This window comes from Marmota marmota, unplaced genomic scaffold (assembly GCF_001458135.2).
Source record: "Marmota marmota marmota unplaced genomic scaffold, marMar, whole genome shotgun sequence".
Taxonomy (NCBI): domain Eukaryota; kingdom Metazoa; phylum Chordata; class Mammalia; order Rodentia; family Sciuridae; genus Marmota; species Marmota marmota.
This window is the reverse complement of record NW_026000048.1, coordinates 14624198-14646697: the sequence shown is the minus strand read 5'-3', so window position 1 is coordinate 14646697 and position 22500 is coordinate 14624198. Positions and strand designations below refer to the sequence as shown.

Genomic DNA, 22500 nt, shown 5'->3' with positions numbered 1-22500 from the left:
CAATCACCAGTGAGGCCTCCTGGCCTGGTGGCTGAGGTGTCACTCTGGAGTGAGACAAGGCTGGTTGGAACCCAGCCTTCACTTCCTGCTGATTTTGTGGTTTGGAGCTTATCTTTCTCTGTCTCAGTTCCCTCATTTGTCAAGGGATGACAGTACCTCCACCATAGAGTGCTGAGAAAGAAGCTGATGGAACCTTTTACCGAAGATTAAGCTTAGCATTATACTGTCCTGGTTTATGGTATCCAAAAAAAAAAAAAAAAAAAGACTCTCAGAGGCTGGTATTTCAAAATGAATATTTGAATTGATTTCATTTTTTAGAAACAAATACTGGAGTACCTGAAGTTTTATTTAACCCCTTATCAGAAAATAATATATTTCTTTTTTTTTTTAATATTTATTTTCTAGTTTTCAGCAGACACAACATCTTTGTTTGTATGTGGTGCTGAGGATCGAACCCGGGCCGCACGCATGCCACGCGAGCGCGCCACCGCTTGAGCCACATCCCCAACCCCCAAAATAATATATTTCTGAAGCTTATGTTTTTCTTTCATTAAAAGCATCACACTCAGATTTTATTCAGTTTATTTTAAATCTCAAATGTATTTATTTGGCACTTACCATGGAAAAGGCATCCCAAGGAGTAAAAACTATAAGATGTGGCCTTGTTTTCAAGTCACTTGAAGAAATAATCATTCATGTACATAGATTAGTTCTTCAAGATCCTGTCCAAATGCCCTGTCTTCTGAGCTCGTCAAAACATCATGCAGTATTGATATTGCAATATCTAATCATGCTATTATTGTAGCATCTAATTGTGGTGTAATACAATTTTTTTTTTCTTCCATCTAGAATAAGCCTTTGAAGGGCAGGAATCTTGTTTTAATCACTTTTGACACTCAGCATTTAGGTGAGCATTTAACCTAGATTAGGAATGATCAAAATATTTTGAATGAAGAAAGAGTCACTATTTCTATTACAATTAGAATGTGATCATTGGTACACATGAGAAAAAATAGAGTCCAAGAATTAAATTAAATGGTGGACTATAATTTGGGCAGTCACAAAGTAGTCTGAGAAACTAAGAAAGACACATAATTTTCCCCAACTCAAGAAGTCAGCATTTGAATCAAGACCAGAGCTTCAGAAGTCTATGATCTTTCCCTTCATGACAGACCTGGCTGTTGCTTCTCCCACTTTAAGTTCATCCAGCATTTGGTAACGGATTATATGCATGCTATTGGGTCAGGCAATAGAGACATAACCATGATTTCTGTTGCCACTGAAATTTCTTTAAAAAGGTAGATCTTCTTCAGTTGCAGGGTATAAAAAACCACCATTAAAAAAAAATGATTTCTGGCTCAGAACTGTGGCACCCACCTGTAATCCCAGTGGCTTGGGAGGCTGAGGCAAGAGGATTGCAAGTTCAAAGCCAACCTCAGCAACCTAGTAAGGCCCCAAGCAATTTAGTTAGACCCTTTCTCAAAATAAAAAAGCGCCAAAGATGTGGCTCAGTGGTTAAGCGCCCATGGGCTCACTCCTTGGTACAAAAAAAAAGATTTCTGGTTATGTTTTACACCCACAGAAAGTCGCTTCTTTGAAATAGCTCTGTAGTTCAACAGTGCTTCCTACTCTTGGTCTCCATGTAACCATACGGTTTGCAAATGCTCTTCTTTCATGTCTTCTCTTATAAAGAAATAGATATCCAACTTGCCCCCCCCTCTAGAGAACAGCTTTCCCTTCCTTCACTCGGGAGTCTTTCTGAAAAAAAAAAGTTTTCTAGTCTTTTTCTCTCAGTTATTTGTAGAATTTCTATTTAGCTAACTAGACATATTGTACCTGCTTTGTGGCTACAATTAGCCTATGTGCAATCCTCTTCTTATTGTTATTCCAGGGATTAAACCACTGAGCCACATCCACAGTTCCCCGCCTTTTAAAAATATATATTTATTTTAGTTGTAAGTGGACCTTTATTTTATTTATTCATTTGTGGTGTTGAGAATCGAACCCAGTGCCTCACACATGCTAGGCAAGTGCTCTACCACTGAGCCACAACCCCAGATCCCCATAGCCCTTTAAAAAAATTTTTTTTTTATTTAGATACAGGGTCTCACTGAGTTGCTTAGGGCTGAAGCTGGCTTTGAACTGGCGATTCTCCTGTCTCAGCCTCCTGAGTCACTGAGATTACAGGCATGTGTCACAATACCCAGCTAATCTTTTAACTTAAAAATCTGATGTGTTGGGCTGGGGTTCTGGCTTAGCCGTAGAGTGCTCGCCTAGCATGTGCGAGGCCCTGGGTTCGATCCTCAGCACCACATAAAAATAAGTAAATAAAATAAAGGTATTGTGTCCAACCATAACTAAAAAATATTTTTAAAAATCTGATGTGTTCTTTTGTTCAACATGAAGAGGAAGAGAGACTTGAAGATGTTGCCCTTCCACGTGAACATTACAGTGGACTAAAATAAGGAGATAAGAACATGAACAATGAGGGTCGGTAGGGCCTCAAGGCCTTTGCTCATGGCTGCTGCTGTTGAGCGCCCACCAGGCCTCTGTGGCATCCCCCTCCTCAGCCATCCTTTTCTTGGACTTGTTCATGTGGAAACAGCATCAGAGCCTGCTTAGTTTCTCTGTGCCTGGTGAGTTCTGCACCATTTACCATTCTCTGCTATAGTCATATGTATTGAGCACTGAAATGTAGCTGTGCTGACAGGTCCAAAGCGAAAATCAGGAAGCTATCAGCATGTTTATTCATAAACACTCCAAGTCGTAGTTCCTCCTACTCTTTCAACGACCTTTCAAAAACTTGATTCACTGGAGCAGAGTTGTTGTATGCAAGTTGAAACTTGTGGCCTTGGTTCAGCCTCAACGTAATCTATTCCTTTGACTGACTTCTTCTTTTCAGAAGATATGTATACTTGATTTTGTCAAGAATCGTGGAAAGTTAAAGGCAGAGAACGAGAAAAGTTTTAATTGCATTTGAGTCAGGAGAGCAGGTCTGTAGAGGCAAACTCTAAGTTGGGAAGTTAAAGGCATTTTGACTCCTGTTTGCTCAAAACTCACAGAAAACTATGGAAAGTATTAATAATGGAGAGACGAAAACATCCCCTGCACCCTGAATAAAAGAGGCAAATGTCAGGACCTGTGGAGTGGATGCCTTTCGGGAAACCCAGCATACAGAGAATGAGACAGGAAAGGAGAGCTAAAGGACTCCTGTGACCTTGACCTTACATTCAAATAGAGAAAACTCTCCATTGAAAAGCAGGGTTAATAGAAAAGAGAAGCAGTGATTACTAGACCTCAACACTTCCAATCATAGAAAGACCATGATGTCAACGACTTTGCTGGGAGCCTCAGAGACGATGAATGTCATAGACTGAAGAGGGAGGGTGACATGCTTTCAGGACAAAGCAAGTAACATATTTTTGTGCAGAAGTCATTTGATGTCGCAAACAAGAATAGTGGGTGCAGCCTGCCTCTGCTATTTCTCCCTTCTGTAAACTATCTTTCAGTAGCCCGTTGGCCTCTTTCAAATAATAAATTTTAAGAGAAAAAGGAGCCAATAGAAGATGCATGTATTAAAACTGATGTATGGATCAGGGTAGTCTAGATTATGCTTCGTAACAAATAAGCCTTGTAGTTCATTTGTGGTAGTTCATGGAACGACACAAAAATGTTTTGTTTCTTCCACACACAAAGTATTGTCACTTGGGGACAACTCTCCAGAGAAGCTATTTGTACAATGACTTAATAATTCTGGCTCCTTTGGGCTTGTGATGATGCCATCTCAACAGATAGTCTGCCTAGTGCCAGTAAGTATGAAATTTACTCATGATCCTAAAATGGCTGAAGTGCCAGTCTCCTGCTTGCATCTTCCTTTACTAATCTGGAAAAGAAAAGGAGCTTGCAGTAAGGAAGCAGTGACATAAATGGTAATAGATGAGACAGATGAGCACTGGGAAAATGCTAGTATCACCAGAGCAATACCAGCAGATGGAAGGACCATGGTGTCAGAAGAGAATCACTAGTCATAGCTACAGAATTTGTATTAGTGTGTGTGTAGCCTGTGTTTAATGAAATCCTAGAGCCCTGGGAGTAAAGAATGTGCTTTTTTGGAAGAATCAACATAAAACCATTTCTGGTCCTCAGAGAAATACCAAATAATCTTTATACGTCTAAAGGAGTGAGCATCAGAAACAACAGTCATCTAAACCTACATATGATGAAAATCAAGAGTAAAATTATGAACAGAAAGAATAATCTAATACTTATAGAACTAGATGCAGGAGCTCACCTGGAAGTGTTTTGAGAGGACTCACATATTGAATTGTGACTTACAGGTTGTGGGTAGAGTGCTTGCCTAGCATGTGTGAGGCTCTGGGTTCCATCCCAACATTCCCCTCTCCCCACCTCCCAAAAAGAATCGTGCAGTCGTGGAAGTGCATCTCAGAAGATTTGGAATATGTCAAGTAGGGCATCAGTGAGCGAACAGACAGAAATCCAGGGGTTCCAGTTTTACTTGCAAAATTGACCTTCAGTTGACATTGATCATTCAGGATACAGAAAAGAGGAAAAAGCATCTAAATGGGATCATTCATAACGTGTGCCTTTTGATCCATGTTTAATTGGGTGCCACCAACCTCAGAATTCACTTTCATTTTAATTAGTGTTGTGGAAGAACAAGAGAGCACAACTTGAGAAGAGAGCTATATTAAGAGCACTGAGGAAAAAAAAAAAGTCAAAATAAATTTCTACTGGAAAACCTGCTAAAGAGTGCCCGGAAGTAGGTGGGAAAGTAGGGGAGGCAAGAACCAAAGTATAGCTATGCAGTGGCAGGAGACACCTGGAAAACGGTAATCAGCAAAACCTAGAGAAAATTGCCACCAAATTAGACGGAAATTTTTCATATTTGAGGAATCTAAAAAAGACCAGTGTGATTTAATCCGATACACAGACATAGAACTCACATAGCAAAAGTCTAAATTACCCTTCCTGTCTTCACTGATCAAGCTTACTTCCTGGCCATTTATTCATTCTTCCTCCTGCAGGTGTTTCTTGGATTTATTCCGTCAAATGGTTATTTATCGTGGACCCAGTACAGGCTGAGCTCAGCTTTGGGCATTTATATAAAAAGTACAAAACCCAACCTCTGACCTGCCAAGGATACATCTCTTTAATGGAAGGAGTTGGAACTCTTGTGTGTGATAAAATGGACTTTATATATGCTGGGATGCCCTTAGCTGCAGGGTTGTAGGTGAGTCAGTTTCCCTGAGGCTTTTTCTTAGCTGTAGCATGAGACAAACAATATGACTGGAATGAGGATTAGATTATGTAATTCTTCTCCACTGTAGCAGGTGTTAAAGACGTGTCAAAACTCTTCTCATTAAGGGGAAGGCATTCTGGTTGGAAAGCCAAGGCCAGGACACCTGGATATCTCCAATCAGTGAAAGTTCTAAATTGCAATGATCTAGACCAGCAGTATGTACAGATATCTTCTACAGAATCCTAGGTCTCCAGGCTGTTAATAGTTGTTTGAAGAATGGGGAGAAAGTTTAAAATCAGGGGAAGATTCTTGGGGTTAACCAAAGTGAAATGAATTTCTACACATGGATCAGATCTTTGTTGTTGTTAGTGATTCTGTAGTAGTGAGATTGAACCCAGAGGCTCTCTGGGTTCAATCCCACTAACAATCTGCCACTGAGCTATATCTTAGCCCTTTCTGTTTTTGAGACAGTATCTCTCCAGGTTGTCCAGATTAGCCTTAAACATGCAATGCTCAAGGTTTTTTCCTCTGCGTGCCCTCTAGACCAGACCTTAAATAAGTGAATAGATATTGACAGTGAATCTCAGGTAGAGATATTGGGGGCAGGTGGAAAAGAAATGAAATACTCAGCATTGGGCTGGGGGTATAGCTCAATGGTAATGGGTTTGCCTAACATGCATAAGGTCCTGGGTTTGATCCTCAGAATTGCAAAAATAAAATAAAATGTTCAGTGTTTCCCCAAACTATCTGATCCACAAAAGTATTGGTTTAGGGTCTCATGTTTTATGGGACATACATTAGGAAATGGTAATATGTATTTCAAAAGTTTGCTGGAGCATAGAGCACCAAGAGAGCAGTGTGAAGGAAAGATTTCACACTGGAGATCAGAATTTGCAAGGAGTCTATGGGAATGATGGAAGACTCCAAGAGCCTTTTCCTAACTATTTCCCCAAAGCCCAGTACATAGCAGGTATTTAAATGTATCTATGGCCAGGAAACCAAGAGCTCAGGATTTGAATGAATAGGATCAAGGCATGGGAGCATTCTGATGGAGAGGGGAGGTCAAGAGAGGCAATGTTGAGACAATGGATATTGCTTCCTTGTGGCTCTAGGGGTATGACAATCTAAATGAAACAGAAGTGGCCTTTCGTAAAGCAGGAAATCAGTGGATTCAAGAAGGAAGCCAGGTTGTGTTTGGCCTTGAACATCAGGAGAAAGTGTGGACCAGCAGATACAGGCCCTGTGGTAGCCTTGAATATGGCAGTAGAATAAAAGCAAAGTTTAAAGGTCAGCCTCTCAATACTCCACAAGACGGATGGTCGGAAGAGCATGGGTGCTGACCTAGAAGTGACTGCAGTGTCCAGGCCCACAGTGATAGGCCCAGGGTGGTGGCTGGAGAGGAGCCCAGTCAGAATGGCATACCGACAGGATATACCAGGTGTTGAGAAGGAAAAGGGGGACCATGTCATGACTGATGCAGGGAGGATGGGGGTGTGAAAGGGCTGATATGAGTGGAGCAGAAAGGTGATAGCTCTCAGTGGGGCACCCAAGGCCTGGGCTCTGGGGTCTCTCTGCCTTCTACCTTGGCCAGGATCTTTACAAGGCACCTGTATCATCTGACCATGTTGTGTGGAAACACTGGGGAACCAGAGAACCGTGAAATACCACTAGCAATAATCATGAAGAAACGGGTGGAAAATGACATCAGAGTGTCACCTATTGGTGTCCATGGGATGGGGTGGAATTTGGAGAAAAAGATCTAGTCTAGAACTCGGTGAATTTTCTATTTTTTAAAAAATTCTCCCCTTGGCAGAGTTGCCACCACCTCACTTTAGCAACAGCCTCCCTTGACACTGTCATCCCAGCATCTCTGTCCCATCAGGCCCACTCTTTCTTCTTCTTTCCAGTCCCCTAATCTGTGGTTTGCAAGGGGTAGCTGGACGACCTACACAGGTGTGAAGGTGAACTGTGCTGGGGCTGGCTGACGGAACTTTGAACAGAGGGCTGAATTTGACAAAGTATGGGGAGGGGACTGCAATTTTTGGCCATATCAGGAGGATTTGTCTTGTATCACGCTTGCACCAAAGATGTGTTTCTGCATTAATGCAATGATTCTGCTTCATGAGTATTTGCTGGGGCAGCCAACAGTCATGATAAAACTGCACCAGATGGTGAAGGGAGAGAAGGTGGGTGGAGTGGTGACTACAGGTAGTGACAGTAGGAGAGCAATGAAGGGCTTACATGTGGGGCAATTATGGGTGATGGATTCCATATTTTGAGTTCACTCTTCATCTCCTTTCTTCCTCCATTTTTTTGTTCCTTTCCTCTTTTCCTTTTTGTTTTTAAACATTTCAAGTGAACCAGAACTTTCTCCTACACAAAAGCAGGCTGAATATAGAACGTATAAACTGTATAAACTCCCAGAGAGCAAAAGACTTCTGTATTCTCTCAGATTTACTTGATATCTTAATGTTTTTTTTAAAGTATCAGTTTATGTATGTATGTGTGTGTGTGTGTGTGTGTGTGTGTGTGTGTGGTATTGGGGATTGAATCCAGGAGCATTCTGCCTCTGAGCTATACCATTAACCCTTTTTCAAAATCTTATTTTGAGACAGGGTTTCCTAAGTTGCTGAGGGTGTCACTAAGTTGCTGAGGTTGGTCTTGAACTTTGATTTTCCTGCCTCAGCCTCCTGAGTAGCTGGGATTGCAGGCGTGCACCACCATGCCTGGCTATATTATTTCCAAATAATTGTCTGCTAACCTGTTATTTTTAACTTATATCTCATTTCCTTTTCATAGTTTTTATAGTTATCTTGGTTTTCTCTTATAATGAGTATTAAAGTTAGTTTTAGTGTTTCTCTTTTAATAATGAACACATTAAAGAATATAGGTTTTCTGACACCAGCTTGGTCTGTGTGCTGTGGTTTTGCGTGAAATATCTTCTGTTTCATTGTTTTAAAGAAAGTTGAACACTTTTTAATTTTTATCTTGGATTTTAAGGATTAACTGAGAATATTTAATTTCTGAGTAGTTCAGATTATTTATTTATAAGTTTATGGATATGATCAGAGAACGCAGTTAGGCAAATTTCTTTAAATTTTTTTTTAATGGTTTGTTAAATTGCTTTGGGGTGGGAGTAGCCAAATACATAATAGAAGTTTGTAGGTATTTCAGAGTCAAAGCAGATCATCTGTTCTATGTTTATTAGGCACAGACATGAATGTACATACACATACACACACAACACATGCCTCATGTATTATTTCTATTATTCCTACTATTCATTTTTTCTCAGTTCTTATTTTTTAAAAATATTTATTTTTTGATTGTAGTTGGACACAATACTTTTATTTTATTTATTTGTTTTTCTGTGGTCCTGAGGATCGAACCCAGGGCCTCGCACGTGGTAGGCGAGCGCTCTACCACTGAGTCACAACCCCAGCCCCTCATTTCTTATTTTTGAAGTCTGTTTAGTTCCAAGTGAAATACAATAACATCTTCTCTGATTTTATTCTTATCTTGTTCTTGCATACATAAAAATTTTTGCTCTACATTTTTCTTCTTTGTTGCAAACAAACTTGTTATGATCCAATGTCTTCATAAATTGTCTTTTAACGGTAGTGTTTGCTAAGTTTTCTTCATGTTACCACATTTCATTTGAGGATGCAGCTCAGTGGTAGGGTGCACACTTAGCATGGGTAAGACCCTGTGTTCTGTACCCAGCATGCGTGCATAAATAAACAAATAAGAAAAGAAAACATATGTACATATACACACATATAATCACTTTTGATTTGTATTTGTTTGCATTTGTTAGGAACTGTATGTAACATTGTTTTGCTTCTTAAAATTCAGTTTGTTAGTTTTAATGGGAGAATTCAGTCCATTAACATTGAATGTAACCACCAGTGGATTTCATTATTGCCCTTTATCTTAATTTGATAGCCAATTTGTCTATTTTTTTAACTATATACAGTTCATTCTGGGTAAATGCTAAACAGTTTGTGTGAGTTTAGGTCTTGATAAGTTGTATTTGATATGACAGTAAGTGCTCTAAGTGAAAATACCTTAGGTTTGGGATCTATGCCAGAAAACAAGACTGTGGAGATATAAACTGGAGTTATGAGCTGTGTTTTGTCAGGGTTCTCCAGAGAAACAGGACTGGTGGAATTCCTTTTTCTTTAGGGAAGTACAGTGTGCTCTTAGGGTCTTCTACTGATCGAATTATGGCAGGTAATCTGTTTTAGTCAAAGGCTACTGATTTAAATGTTAATCACATCTTAAAAATACCTTCCCAACAATATCTAAGAGGGGTGTTTGACCAAACAACTGGGCACTATAGCCTAGCCAACTGACATGTGAAATTAACTTAAGCAATAGACAAAACATGAATGGGTAATTTCTAAAACAAATAACAAAATCAAAAACAGCTGAAAGATCAAGGACTTAGCATTAAGGAATTAGCACAGCTGGGTTCCACTGATACATTCAGAAGTCCAAATGTCCTTATTCTTTTGGTGATACCTAAAGTATGTCCTCAACTTAAAAAATATAAATATATACTTGTTTTTTTCTCCTTTGAGTGTTTGTCAGGTTTTTTTTTTTTTTTTTTTTTTTTTAGATCAGAATGTCAGATTGCAGATATTTCCTGAGTATCTGGTGTTGCATCAGCCTTATCTGCTTCCTAGGGATCTGTTGGCCCTGGGGTTATGAGGGCTGAGCTCTGAGTTGCAATACCTTACCCCTGCACAGAGCAGTCCTTGCAGGCCTGCACACAGCCTGAAACTAAATAAATACCTCTCCTTCCCTTCTGCTGCTGTGCAGATAGAGCATCCCTGTCTCCACCTTGCCAGAGCCTGGCACCATCTATTAACTTTATATCTGGGCAGATCTATGGAAGGTCTGTGTTTACACTTTGCAAAACCAATATGTACTTTCAGGTAAGTCTAAGAAATAAACACTTTTGGCATGGTTTAATTTACTTGGGATTTTAGTATCCTTAGTTATGAGCAGTTTTATTCAGCTAGGAGTAGCAGCAGCTGTTGGTTAAGCACAGGTGTTCTGAGTTCAAATCTCAGGTCCATCTGGGTTCACACAGACTCCAGCACTTAATAGCCATGTGAACCTGCTCCACTTACCTCTCTTTGAGGTTCACTTTCTCTGAGTTTCATCATACTATTGTTGTGAAGCCTAAATGGAACAAGGATTGGTTATTTGAATGATAAAAGTTTTGGGTTTTTCTACTCAAAGAAATATTCCTTTCTACATGACAATTTCTACTTGTGTTTCCTAAGAAACAAAAATTCAGACTCCTAAGTGTTAAATGTAACCTCTTTTAGCAGTTATTTATATGCTTATATTTTCAGGGTCTTTTTCAGTGAGTAGTTTTCTACCTGTATTACAAAATACATTTGTTGAAATAAATTCAAGAGAAAGAAATGTATTTGCTTACAGAGGTAATTATAGATACCTATGATGTTGCTAAATTTAGAAACAAAATAGCTTATCTACATGCATTTCTTGAGCTCTGACTTAGTTGGTGGGGTTCCGAGTCTTAGGCAAATCATGCCATTCAGCGGGACTGAGTTTCATGTTTTCCTCATTTGGAGCCAGGAGGAAAAACCATTACTGGCCTGGTCACTTCTAATCAAGTCCTGGCATTTCTGCCCTGCCCTTGTGCATTGTCCTTATTGTTGAGATTGTTGTTGCCCAAAACATTCCCCACACTAAATAGTCCAAGATTCTCACATCATCATAATGATGTCATCCTTGGTTACAAATTCTTCACTCATCATTTACCTCTGCCTGCCTGCCCATGAATGGGTTAACCAAGCTGCTTTCACCTCTAAATTATTTCTGGGATTATCTCCATGTGCCTTTCCCACCTGATTCTTTTGGATCTCTTCTCCAAGCTTGACTTCAGTAAGCAAAAGCCGAGATATTGTAGTTTCCTAAATAACCCAAAGGGAAGATTTGGCCTATTAGAACAACTCTGATTGTCGAATCAGCTTTCACATGCTCTTCTCTCTAATGGAACTTTGAGGAATAACTGTAATTGAATTGTGCCTCCATGCTATCTGCAGATTTCACCAAATAAAACCTAGATCTGGTTCTCTCTTGTTTGTTTCACGTTGTGTTTGTGCCCCATTGAGTAGAGCATCAGCTTGGGCTTCATCTGGATGTATTTTCAACTCACAGAGGCAGTAATTGAATGTCTGACAGTAGCCTTGCCTCCAACTCTGGCTGCTATATTAAGCCAGTCTACTTCTTGGTTCCCTTCAAAGGTAATGTCCCATCTGTTGACTGGGAACTATGGCAATGCAAAACTCAGAATCATCAGAGGATGGGATCCAAAGCATCTTTAATTCCCCCTCTGGAAAGAGCCATTCTGGGTTTTTGAAGTAGTTGCATTGCTCTCTCTCAGCAAGGTGGAGAGGTTAATATTTTTGCTCTCTAACCTTTGAGGACACGTGCTGTGGGCCTGGTGCAGTTTGCAGCAGGATCTTTGACAAGTCTGAGCAGGCAGTTCTTTTAGCTATTGCTGATTCTCTGAAGTGTTGAATTGGATTCTGCTTGAGGCTACCTGAAAGTGCTTCTTAGTTCGTCCTGTGTTGTTTCATTGAGCTCCCTCTTCAGTCCCACTGAGGAACTTTATGCTATGGCATGTGACAACCACTAGATAACATTATGATAAATTCCTGTGGGCTTGGATCAAACTCCACTTTCTGGGGCCTCAGCGTCAACAATCGTAGACTTAAGGAATATTAAGTGTCTACAGTGAGTTTAGAAGCTAAAAGAGAGTGCTGAGTTCAGTGTTACCTAGAGGGTTTGTGTACAAATTTGGCAGAAGTTGTCCAAACCTGTGCAAACAGTAAATATTCTGTAAAATTTGAGATAGTGAAAGAAAGAAGGATCAAATATCTCTTAGATCTTGTTGACCATTCCTCAAAAGCCAAAATTAGATTTTAGCTTATTCTAGTGACTTCCACAAACCAGGTTGGACATGCAAAAGATGTGGGTGAGTTAGGAAAGAGTTAAAAAATTCTCTACACCTTCTCCCACAACTGGCAACCATAGAGGCCAAGAGAAAATGTACACACACACACACACACACACACACACACACACAAAACACATACACAGGCTCAGGCAGGGAACCTGTTTTGCAAGTTTTGCTGGTTAAAAAAAAAAATAGGAAGGGGTTTGCTGGAGAGCAGAGTGGGAAAGCCTTAGAAGTATCAATTGAAGATTTTTCAGAAACCTGAGTTTTCAAAGTAACTTTATCCTGCAGAGAGAGGCACACATGTGCCGCTGTAGTTTTTTTTTCTTCCACTGATTAAGTGCATTGTTAGACAGGGAGGGGCAGATTAACGAATGCCTATAATTTTGATCATTGTTTTCTGCAAAACAGCTCAGGCTTTGAAAATGAAGCCATCAGTCTTGGCTAAGTTTCTGCCAACAGCACAAATTACACTGTGCAGAGATCCAAAGCCCCTAAAAAGGTTTCATTAATGAACAATTTCAGACGATTGTTTAAGTCTTTGCCTGACAGGTAAGGTTGGCATGTAGGCAGGTGGGGTTAAAGTTTCCATGGAGATTTATGATGTCATGCTTGAAAGAGCATGTCAAGACAGCCAATTTAACAAGTAGCTACTCAAATAGTCCTATAGGCTACAAGTCGGTTTTATGCAAATGACAAGAGTTTTACTGGGAAAAACTGCAAAAGAAAACAGTAGAGACATGGAAGGGGGGTTTACCTGACAGCTCGGAAGGATGACCCCGGAGTGCAGGAGAGACGAAAACTTCCAGAAGACCAGTTAGATTTTCTGCCTTAACGGCAGCCTCACCTGTGGCGCTCTGAGTGCAGGTAAATATGTGTCTTTTTTTTCCTTCCAAGTTATTGCCAAAAATTATTTGGAAACCTTGTGGTCTGTTTCTGTGCATTGTTCTCTTGGCAGGAAGAACTGAATAAGCACAGCTTTCCCACACCGAATGTTGAGCTTCAGGGCTGTTTTAAGGGCTTTTTGTTGTTGTTGTTGAATGAACCGAGATCTTTTGAATAGGGCTGAAAAACAAAAGATGCATTATGCATTATGCTGATTGTGCCCTGTGAATAATGTGGTAAGAATGCCATAGATAAGGATTAGAAAGACCATCTGAGAATCGAGATACTTAAGGAATATTAAGTATTTGTTGATTATTCCCAGATGTTGTGCATGCATTTTCTTCTTCTACTCCATAATTGGGGCTATGAATAATTCTGTATGTTCACCTTGTAAAATGCCCCCCAAAATAAAATCCCTGGAATAGCACAGGAATTGTCTTGGAATCAGGCTCAGGAACATTGCATGTTTGTGTTGTTTTGTTTTAATGTGGATAGTATACTTTGCTCATAGACGCATTTTCTGGGACTAAAAAAAAAATTCTGTTTGAGATATTCATTTCTGGACTTTTAGGGAAACAGGAGTTCTAAATTCTGAGAAAAGAGACAAAGGCTTCTTGGGGGAAAGAGGGTAGTTAGAGGTAGTTTGTTTGTAAAGCATGCTTTATTTAAATAGGAAACCCCCACACCTGGGAGTAGGGGGTTTTCTGTTTGCATCAGGCATGCAGATGGCAGGTAAACATCTTGATAGTCATTTGAGTGTGATAAGGATCACTCAGGTGGCTGTGGATCAGGGAGTTAGTTGAGGGACAACAGTTGAGGTGAGCAGTTAAGTCCACCAAGATTAAAAGGAACACAAAGAGAACTCATTTGTCTCTTACATGCAGCACGTGAAGTTAAAGCACAGAATTTAAGGATACCTGTGCAGTCGGAACTTGGACTTTTGAAACAAAAAGTACTTATGAGCAAGCTGATAGGTTTTAAAGTGTTTTAGAAACTAATATATGAACATGAGACTTCCTGAAATTTTGCAGTTGGATAGCATGGATTAGTGCCAGGATTGCCATTCATATGAAATTGTGATTGCCACGGTTATTGCAGAAAAGTGAGTGATAAAGGGGACTTTGCAGCCTGGCAGTGCCACATATTATCTGTGTAAACTTGGGAAAAGTAAATTCGTATCCCTAAGCCTCAGTTTTCTTCTCTATAAAATGGGGGTAACAGGAGCAACATTGTGGCACAATTCTAAGCATTCATACTCCATGTGTTAGGGATTGTTTTTATTTATAAGAAACTGGACTATTTATAGTGGCCCTCCCATCCTTTGTCTTATCATTACAACAGCCCAGTGAGACTCTCAGAGTCTTTTTATTCCCAGCTTACAGATGAAGAAACCATGGCTCGTTGAGAGAAAGAAAAATACTACATAATAAACCATTCTGCATTTTTTTCTGATCTTAAGGAGCATAGAAAAAAATTAATGTGACTAAAATAACTCCCAGCAGCAAGCAATTATTCTTATAAATTAATTAAAATACAAAATGTTAAGTGTGTCAAAGGACCTAGGATATTCTCTCTCTTTTTTTTTTTTTAACAAAGTTAATTACGCTTATGTCTTTTTCCTAGAGAGGAATATAGAAGTAGCATTAATTTACTTTTTACTGGTTCCTATTGATAGGAGCTCTAATCCACTGCATAGATTTAAATTTTAAAGCCTTATCTTCCTCAAATTTCTCTCAGCCCCAAGAGAAGAATCGGGTTTGATGTTACAGATATTTGCTGAGCAGAAACCTGAGTCAGCTGGGGGCTGGGAGTTCCACAGGGTGCAGAAGCCAGCCAGGAGTTGGACACACTGTCCCTTTACTCCCTTTGTGTTCTGGATGTTGGCACTTCTTCCCTTGTCTTCATCCCAGACGGATACACAGCCCATAATTATATTCTGCATCCATTGTGTGGAAGAGACAAATATGTTTTTCATTGTGTTATTTTTAGTAGTAGTGTTTCTAGCCAGGGAAAATACTCTATTAGTTCCAGAGTTTTTCTAGCGACTTTTCTAATTTTTCCATGTTACGCTATTCGGAATGATTCAGGTTCCGTACTGCTGGAAGGAGGGTCTTTTAGCAGAAGTCTTGGGTGGGCCCATCAAGTGGGATTCTAATGGACAGCTTTTGACAGACATCTGAACCGCCAAGGCTGAGCCCATTCATTGGCAGATAACCTCAGTGGTCAGATGAATTCGGCTGTGAGGCTGGCTCCAACTCTGGTTATCTTATCTCAAGGGCAGATCTAGAAGTCTGAAATCAAATATGTATTTCATTCAAAGTTTCAGAACCGCAAATCAGCAATTGTGAGGTGGAAAGAGAGCCAGGAAATCTAACAGCAACAGGGTACCAATATTCCAAATAGGTTGGAATCACTAATGAACATTCTTACTCTTTTTTTTTTTTAAATCCTGCAGACCATGCTTTAAAACTCCATTGAAACTTCATATTGCACATACTTGTTGTGGTGATCAGAGATCTCTTTGGTCAGTAAGCAGAGATGAGCTCCAGAAGTGCACTTTGCACCAGGACTTAGGGAAGACTTGGGTAGTCAGAGGATCCCTGCTCAGGGGTTGAAGAATTGGGTGGCAGGCACTGGAATCCGGGATCCATTCCTCATTCATAGCATAAAACCCCTACAGGTTTGTTCATATTCTAAATAAATACAGCATCTGAATTTTAAAAGTTTCTTCATAAAGGAGATAGCAATCTTTAAGTATTACATTATTCTCTTGTAAAAAAAAAAAAACTGTTTTGAAATTCTCATGTAAGTTATTTGTAAGTCATTTCTTCAAAAAGAAAGAATCTCCCAGTGCCGGAAATGGATCTAGAAATTTCTCTCAGGCTGGCTGTTGAGGAATCAGAGAGTAGAAAGTTCTCCTGAACTCCATCAGAAACTCCCCCAGTTTTACTTTTGTGTGTGTGTGCAGGGTCTCACATGTACCTAGCAAGTGCTCTAGGCAGAGCTACACCTGCAGCCCTGAAGGCAGGATTCTGTCACTAAATCTGCTCTCCCTCATGGTTTCATAACCAAAGAGATAAGCCCCAGCTTGGTTCATTATGACAGTTGTGTGATGTTAGGGCAGCTGGCGGTCTTGAGACCTGTGGGATGTCTTGGGAAGAGTGCAATCAGGATGGCTTTAAGTGGGCCAGGATGAGCTTTATCCTAAAGACAGGAAACTCTGCTGCTTTTGTTTCCAGAAAACAGACCAAATAGGCAGCAGAAACAACATTCAGATGCCCAGCTGTATGAATCACAAAAGCAAATGTAAAATATTATGCATGTGGACAAAACCTTAACCAGGGCTTACTGAAAGTAGCTAATTTAATGGGACACATGAATTCTGTCAGTCAGTACAGGTTGATGTTAGCATCTGTTGGCTCTGATAGCCCCAGAATTCTGCATTGCAGTTTAATTTCACAGCTCGTTTCTATTGTGTGATTTTACCTTCCATTCCTTTCTGTTTGCTCATGATTAAGCAAGTGAAGTAAGAAAGGTATTTCCCACTCTTAGTTTTATTAGGGCTGGTAAATGCAGATGATCATGTTGACCATAAAACTAATGGTGAGAGTCCTCTGCACTGTGGGTTTTCCTGGGCTCTTTGCCCCTGCTTTGTTGTGATCAAGTAAGATGAAGAAAGCCAAGGCCCAGTCACAGAGATGCTCTGTAGGACTGCCACATGGTGCCATAGACTTTTCCGAGAGGACTTTCTTTGACCATACTGTTTGCCATTCAGAAGCAAAGCAGGCTGCCGCCTCCTGTTTTGGAATGGCTGAGAGAACAGAGAACCAGATGGACCCTTGGTCATTTTTTTTAAATCCTGCAGACCATGCTTTAAAACTCCATTTAAAACTCCATTGGTGGATACCCCTCAGAATATCAAGGAGGATGTCAGGTCTCATTTACATAGTAGTCATTACTAAGAAAAACATGCTGTAGCCGTTATTTGGCTTGTCATTCCAGAAGGACAGGTTTGTTGTTTTGTCATTTTGCACTGAGAAAGGTTATATAAACTCCTTTTTTTTTTTAACTGTATTATTATTTGGTTCCCTTCTCAGGTTAATTTTTAAGACTCCAGAAGAAAGCAAATTCCAACCAATTGCTTCATAAAGGACAATTTTCAGTTTCTTCTTTGTGGGGTGTGTGGGTGTGGATGTATGTGTTTATGACTTCGAGAATAGCACAAACTCTTATTTAAAACTCTTCTCTCTTCAGAGCAATTATAACTGTGGCTCCATAATATATTAACTTGACCCCTTTTTAATTGCTCTTTAGATTGCTTTTTTTTTCCTTTCCCTATTATGAATAGTACTGCACTGATCCTCTTTGGAACGATGCACATGTCAGCACATCAGAAGGACAAATTTCTTGATGTCAAATTGGATTACTAGAGTTGAAAGGTATCGCCCAATTTTCTCTATAAAAGACTCACCAATTTATCGTATCAATAGGAATGTCACAGAGGATGTTCTGGCACATTCATGTAATGCAGTTCACTGCAGTCATGGCAATACATGAAGGAGACCCTCCATCCACATATGGACACATAACTAATCATGCGACACAAGCAGTACGAGCTACAGAGCAATATAGATAACAGGATCCTATTTATTTTAAAAAGGGTCTTTTTAAAAGGTCTTTAAAAAGGTCTGTAGGACCCTATTGTATGAGAAAGCATATACATTTTCTGTATACTTATCTAGACCTTAAAATTTCCTAAAATGATGTCATATCATAGAGAGGAACTAGCAAGCTGTGAGAAGCAAGTTTTATTAATTTCTGTATTTCTCTACTATGTACATTTTTACCACAGACATGTAATACTTTGATACTTAAAAACTAGTTTTAAATGAAACCAATTATATAAAACTATAATGCACTAATAAAAACATAAATTAAAAACAGAATACAACTAGTTGCCCTGGAGTATAGCATGTGTTCTTTTGAGGTAAGCCTGCAGTTTCCAGGTAGGCTGAGAAAAGTGACTTCATGTCATGTATCAAAGCAGGTGTATGTTTATACTGGTGGAGTTGTCCCTTGAAGAGGGAAGCAGGTCTCTCCTCTGTCCTTCTTTATAGAAGCAGCCGCCTCTGATGTCTTCCCTAAATGAGTTTATTCCAATTAGAATCCCTCCTTTCTAAACAAATCCTGTTTTGCATTCCAGGTATCAGGTGTGTTTGATTTAAATGTTTTTAAGTTGCTGGTACTTTTCAACAAATACAAAAACTCATCTTTGTAGGGCAGGGCATCTTTTGACCCAATGTACAAAATATCTCTTTATAACTAAATCCCACCCCTTACCAAGGTACTAAGAATCTACTGTAGATAAAGGCTGTTTAGGTTTCTGTAGGAAGTCCAAACCTGTATATTGATGATTCTGTTTCCTAAGTGAAAATAACAACCGTTTTCATATACAGAATATTTAGATTTGCAAAGACTGTTAAGCTCTTTTTTGTTTACCACAGAGCAAGTCAAGAATAGAAGGCACACTGTCAGAGGATGTCTTATGAAAGGAAAGAAACAACACATGTTATACTCCCAAATCACCAAGCAAAGTCTTAGACGTGGTTTTAAACTCCAACTCCTCTTTAATTCAGATGCACAGAAAGCAGTCAAACCTCAAGTGTAGGGGGTTTGATTTGTTAGCACAAATCCCAGTAACTATCTTCACTGTAATTAAACTCTTCTTCCTTCCTCCTTCTCAAAAGCTACTTCTGAAACTTTGCACTTTCCCTAGATATAGTATTATTTTTTTAACTTCATAAAAATCTCAGTTCTGCAACTTACTGCAAATATTTGCAAAAGGGGAACACATATAAAATAAATGCCTCTTAATATAGTGTTTTGTGAATAAACATGCCTGGCATTAGTTGGTTAACCTAAAAATTAATGAGAAACAACTCTGCTTAGAGGAAAAGAGGGTAAAACTGTGGCTGTGGTGTGCAAATCAAGGGAAAGCTGCAATTTAAGTAATTCAATTAAAGAGAACATAATTACCTTAGCCCCAGGTTGGAGGAAGGTCACTTTTTAGTCTAATTGAACTTTTTCTGAATCTTTAGAAAAATGGGCCAAATTTGCTATATCATAGATTATCTACAATATTTTCTTCCTCCACATATTAAATACCATTGGCTATGTAAGACATATATATCCAAATCGTATATTCCTTTTTGCATTCTAATGTAATACAATAAAAATTTTCCCTGTATGCATTCAAATCTTTGCAAATAAATATGGGTACTAGAATCTCCATATTATATCACTTGCTATATGTCAGAAAGTTTCACACAAGTTATTTCAAATATAATTCTTTTTTTAAAAAGTTCTTATTTATATGTATGAAGAGAGACACATGAATAAAGCAACTAAGGCTCAGAAAAATCTAGAAACTTGATTCTTTAAGCAAAGGAATAGGGATTTGAACTCAGCAATTCTGATTCAGCCTAGGGCATTTTTTCTGGGCTCCCTGAGGGGTGTGCTATGAAAACTGTGGCTCTTTTTATGAGGTTGGATTTCCAAACACTATAATCATGCTGAGAATGATTTACCACATGCCTTTGTAGCCTGAAGTTCTCTTTGGCACCTCCTACCTTTACTTTTTTTTTTCCATTTCAATGACACACCAGAGGGTGGAGTTGAGCAACCTGATGGAGTTGGAGCAGCCATCCTTTTGCTACTGATTAGCAATACTCTCAAAAAGGGAGGGAGGGAAGGAGAGCTTAGCTTAGCCCTGAAGTCAAGCCTAAAGATTACTGGTCAGGAATGTCAAAAGCATTTATTAAGCAACCTTCTTCCTGGCATTTTAGGAAGAAAGCCTCACGCACAGATCAAATCTCTTCCTTAGGAAACCTGTACTCTGTGAACGGGCCCTCAGATTTCACCTCAAAGAAAGAACAATTGACAGTTCACGGGATTTAACAGCATGGCGCCATTCATACATTTTGAGCAGTTGCAATCATGTGGATTGCAAAAGTGCTTACTGGAATTAGAGACAAATGGGGCAACTTTCAGAGGTTTAGACATAAGAATAGATTGGCAGGTATCTGTCTTGGGGCCAGGGTCTTCAGAAACACCTGCTCAATGACTTCTGCAAATTTCAATAAAACACTAAAATGTGGTTATGCGTATAGCTCAGTGGTAGAGTACACACTTTGCATGCTTTAGGGCCCTGAGTTTGGTCGTCAACACTATAAAAAATAAATAAAAGAGTCAAAACGGACAAAACCACTAATGCTTTGAATGGCTTAGAATTAGGCATTTTCACCTAAAAATCAAATTTCTTACATCCTGACCAAAAAAAAAAAAAGAAAAGAAAAGAAAAAGAAAAAAAAATCATATGGTCAAGAAACACCATCAGAATCTTTGGTAGCACTAAGTAGCAGCCGCCCCAGTAATATGGGGATGTAGACTCCGGGGTGCACTTTAACCCCCCAGTCTCTGTCCACACCTGCTATCCTTACCTGTTTGATTCTACTATAGACTATGACCCTAACCTAATGTTTTTGTAGGCTTTCTCCAAGAAACAGTGCAAGAGATGAGAGGGATCTTACCTTTGTTCTTGGCCAGACTTAGCTTTAAGAACTGGTTCTACCACTTACTATTTGTGTGGTCTTGAGCAAACCTGATCTAAGTAAGCTTCCACTTCTGCATCTGAAAAAAAGGGCTGAGAACTCCTACCCAGCAAATTGGTTTGCAGATTAGAGGCCTTATATGAGAAGTACTTAACACAGTACCAGGCATGTGGTAGAAGCTCAGTACATGGCAGCAAGTATAATGGAAACATCTCCTGAAACATTTTGTGAGAAAAGATCAATTTCTGCCCAATCAGTGACTTAAGTTCAAGGTGGAAAGGTTCTTTGAATATATGATGGGAGTCATCTTAATTTCATGGAGAAGAATCCAAAGTTAGAAGAGTTGACTAGTACAAGATTACTCCATTACTTAAAGGCAAACGGTTTCAGAACCAGTGGCTTTGACTTTCCATGGATCCATGAAAAGGCCTTAGAATGTGGCTTTGATGTTTAACTATGTGAAATTATGCTAATTGAATTTTAAGTGAAAATAATTTTGAATAACATTAAGATGGTACAGCAACATGTGATCTGTTTGATTTAGGAAAAAAAAAAAAAAACTCGACCATTTATTCATTTAGCACTGAAACTTTAGTTCAAATAGGTCTTGCACCGGACACAGGGAATACACTACATGAGATGACAGGATCACTCACTTCCTTTACAGAGCTTAGAATCTAATGGGAGAAGGCAGAGAAGAAAGCATAGTTCTCCATCCTCATCCATGGTTTCACTTTCTATAGTTTCATTTCCCCTGCTATCAACTTCAGTCTGAAAATATTAAAATCCTAGAAATAGACAATTCAAAACTTTAAAATTGTATCACACTCTGAGTAGCATGATAAAATCTTGTACCTGCCAGGATGTGAAATGTCCCTTTGTCCAGTGTATCCAAATTGTATATGCTACCCTCCCATTAGCCACTTATTAGTTATCTTGGTTATCAGATTAACTACCATAATATCATATTACTTGTGTTCAGATAACCTTTATTTTACTGACTAATGGCCCCAAAGCACAAGAGTCATGCTGGTTGGCAATTTGAATATGTTGAAGAGGAAAAAAATATATATAATAGTTTATATATTCAGTACTATCCATGGTTTCAAGAAGCCACTGCTGAGGGGCTTGCCATGAAGGAAATAAAAGAGTTACATGAGAAAGAAGCCAGGTAAGAAAACAGGCTAGGCAAATAATGGGCATGTTTTTCAGGAAGAAGAGTAGCAAGTGCATGGACCCCAAGGCAGGAAGAGACTTGTCTGTTGAATGACTCAGATGACATGAAAGAGGCAGCTGTAATTATAAAGCCACAGTTAGGACTTTGGAGTGCATTCTTTGGGTAGTGTGAAGATTTTAAGTCGGAGAGTGATAAAATATTTTTAGCATTTGTTCAAACAGTACACAGAAGTTCCTTTGAGTGGGTTGGGGGACACTTCTAACTAAGCCTGTCCTCTTTTTGGTCTCTGTGGCTGTCCTTAAAGGAGCCCTGTAGAACTAATTCTAGGGCTCCCCAAAACACACTGTGGGCAGATTACAGAATCTTGAGGAGATATGATTTGTGCCACAGGGTCTCATACCTGGTGTCCAGGAGCACAATGCATCATTCTTGTCATTAGCCCAAAGGCTAAATGTAGATATTTTGTTTTTTTTTTCCCTCTAGTTCTAAATCCAGTCAGAGCAGGTTACTAAAATATTTCCTCTTCACCACAAAAAAAAAAAAAAAAAAAAAAAAAAAAAAAAAAAAA

At 39.2% G+C, this 22500-nt stretch overlaps 1 protein-coding gene across 25 annotated transcripts in view; it reads left to right on the top strand.

Annotated features, from left to right (window-relative positions):
- Positions 1-22500, top strand: part of Kiaa1217 (KIAA1217 ortholog) — a 761286-nt gene that overhangs the window by 482607 nt on the left and 256179 nt on the right. The window contains exon 1 of one of the 25 annotated variants that reach the window (XM_048812696.1): positions 8664-13127. The exons of the other annotated variants lie outside the window; for them this stretch is intronic. The gene's annotated coding sequence lies outside the window, so the exon portion shown is untranslated. Of the gene's footprint in view, positions 1-8663; positions 13128-22500 lie in introns of those variants that run through there. 25 annotated transcript variants of the gene reach the window in all.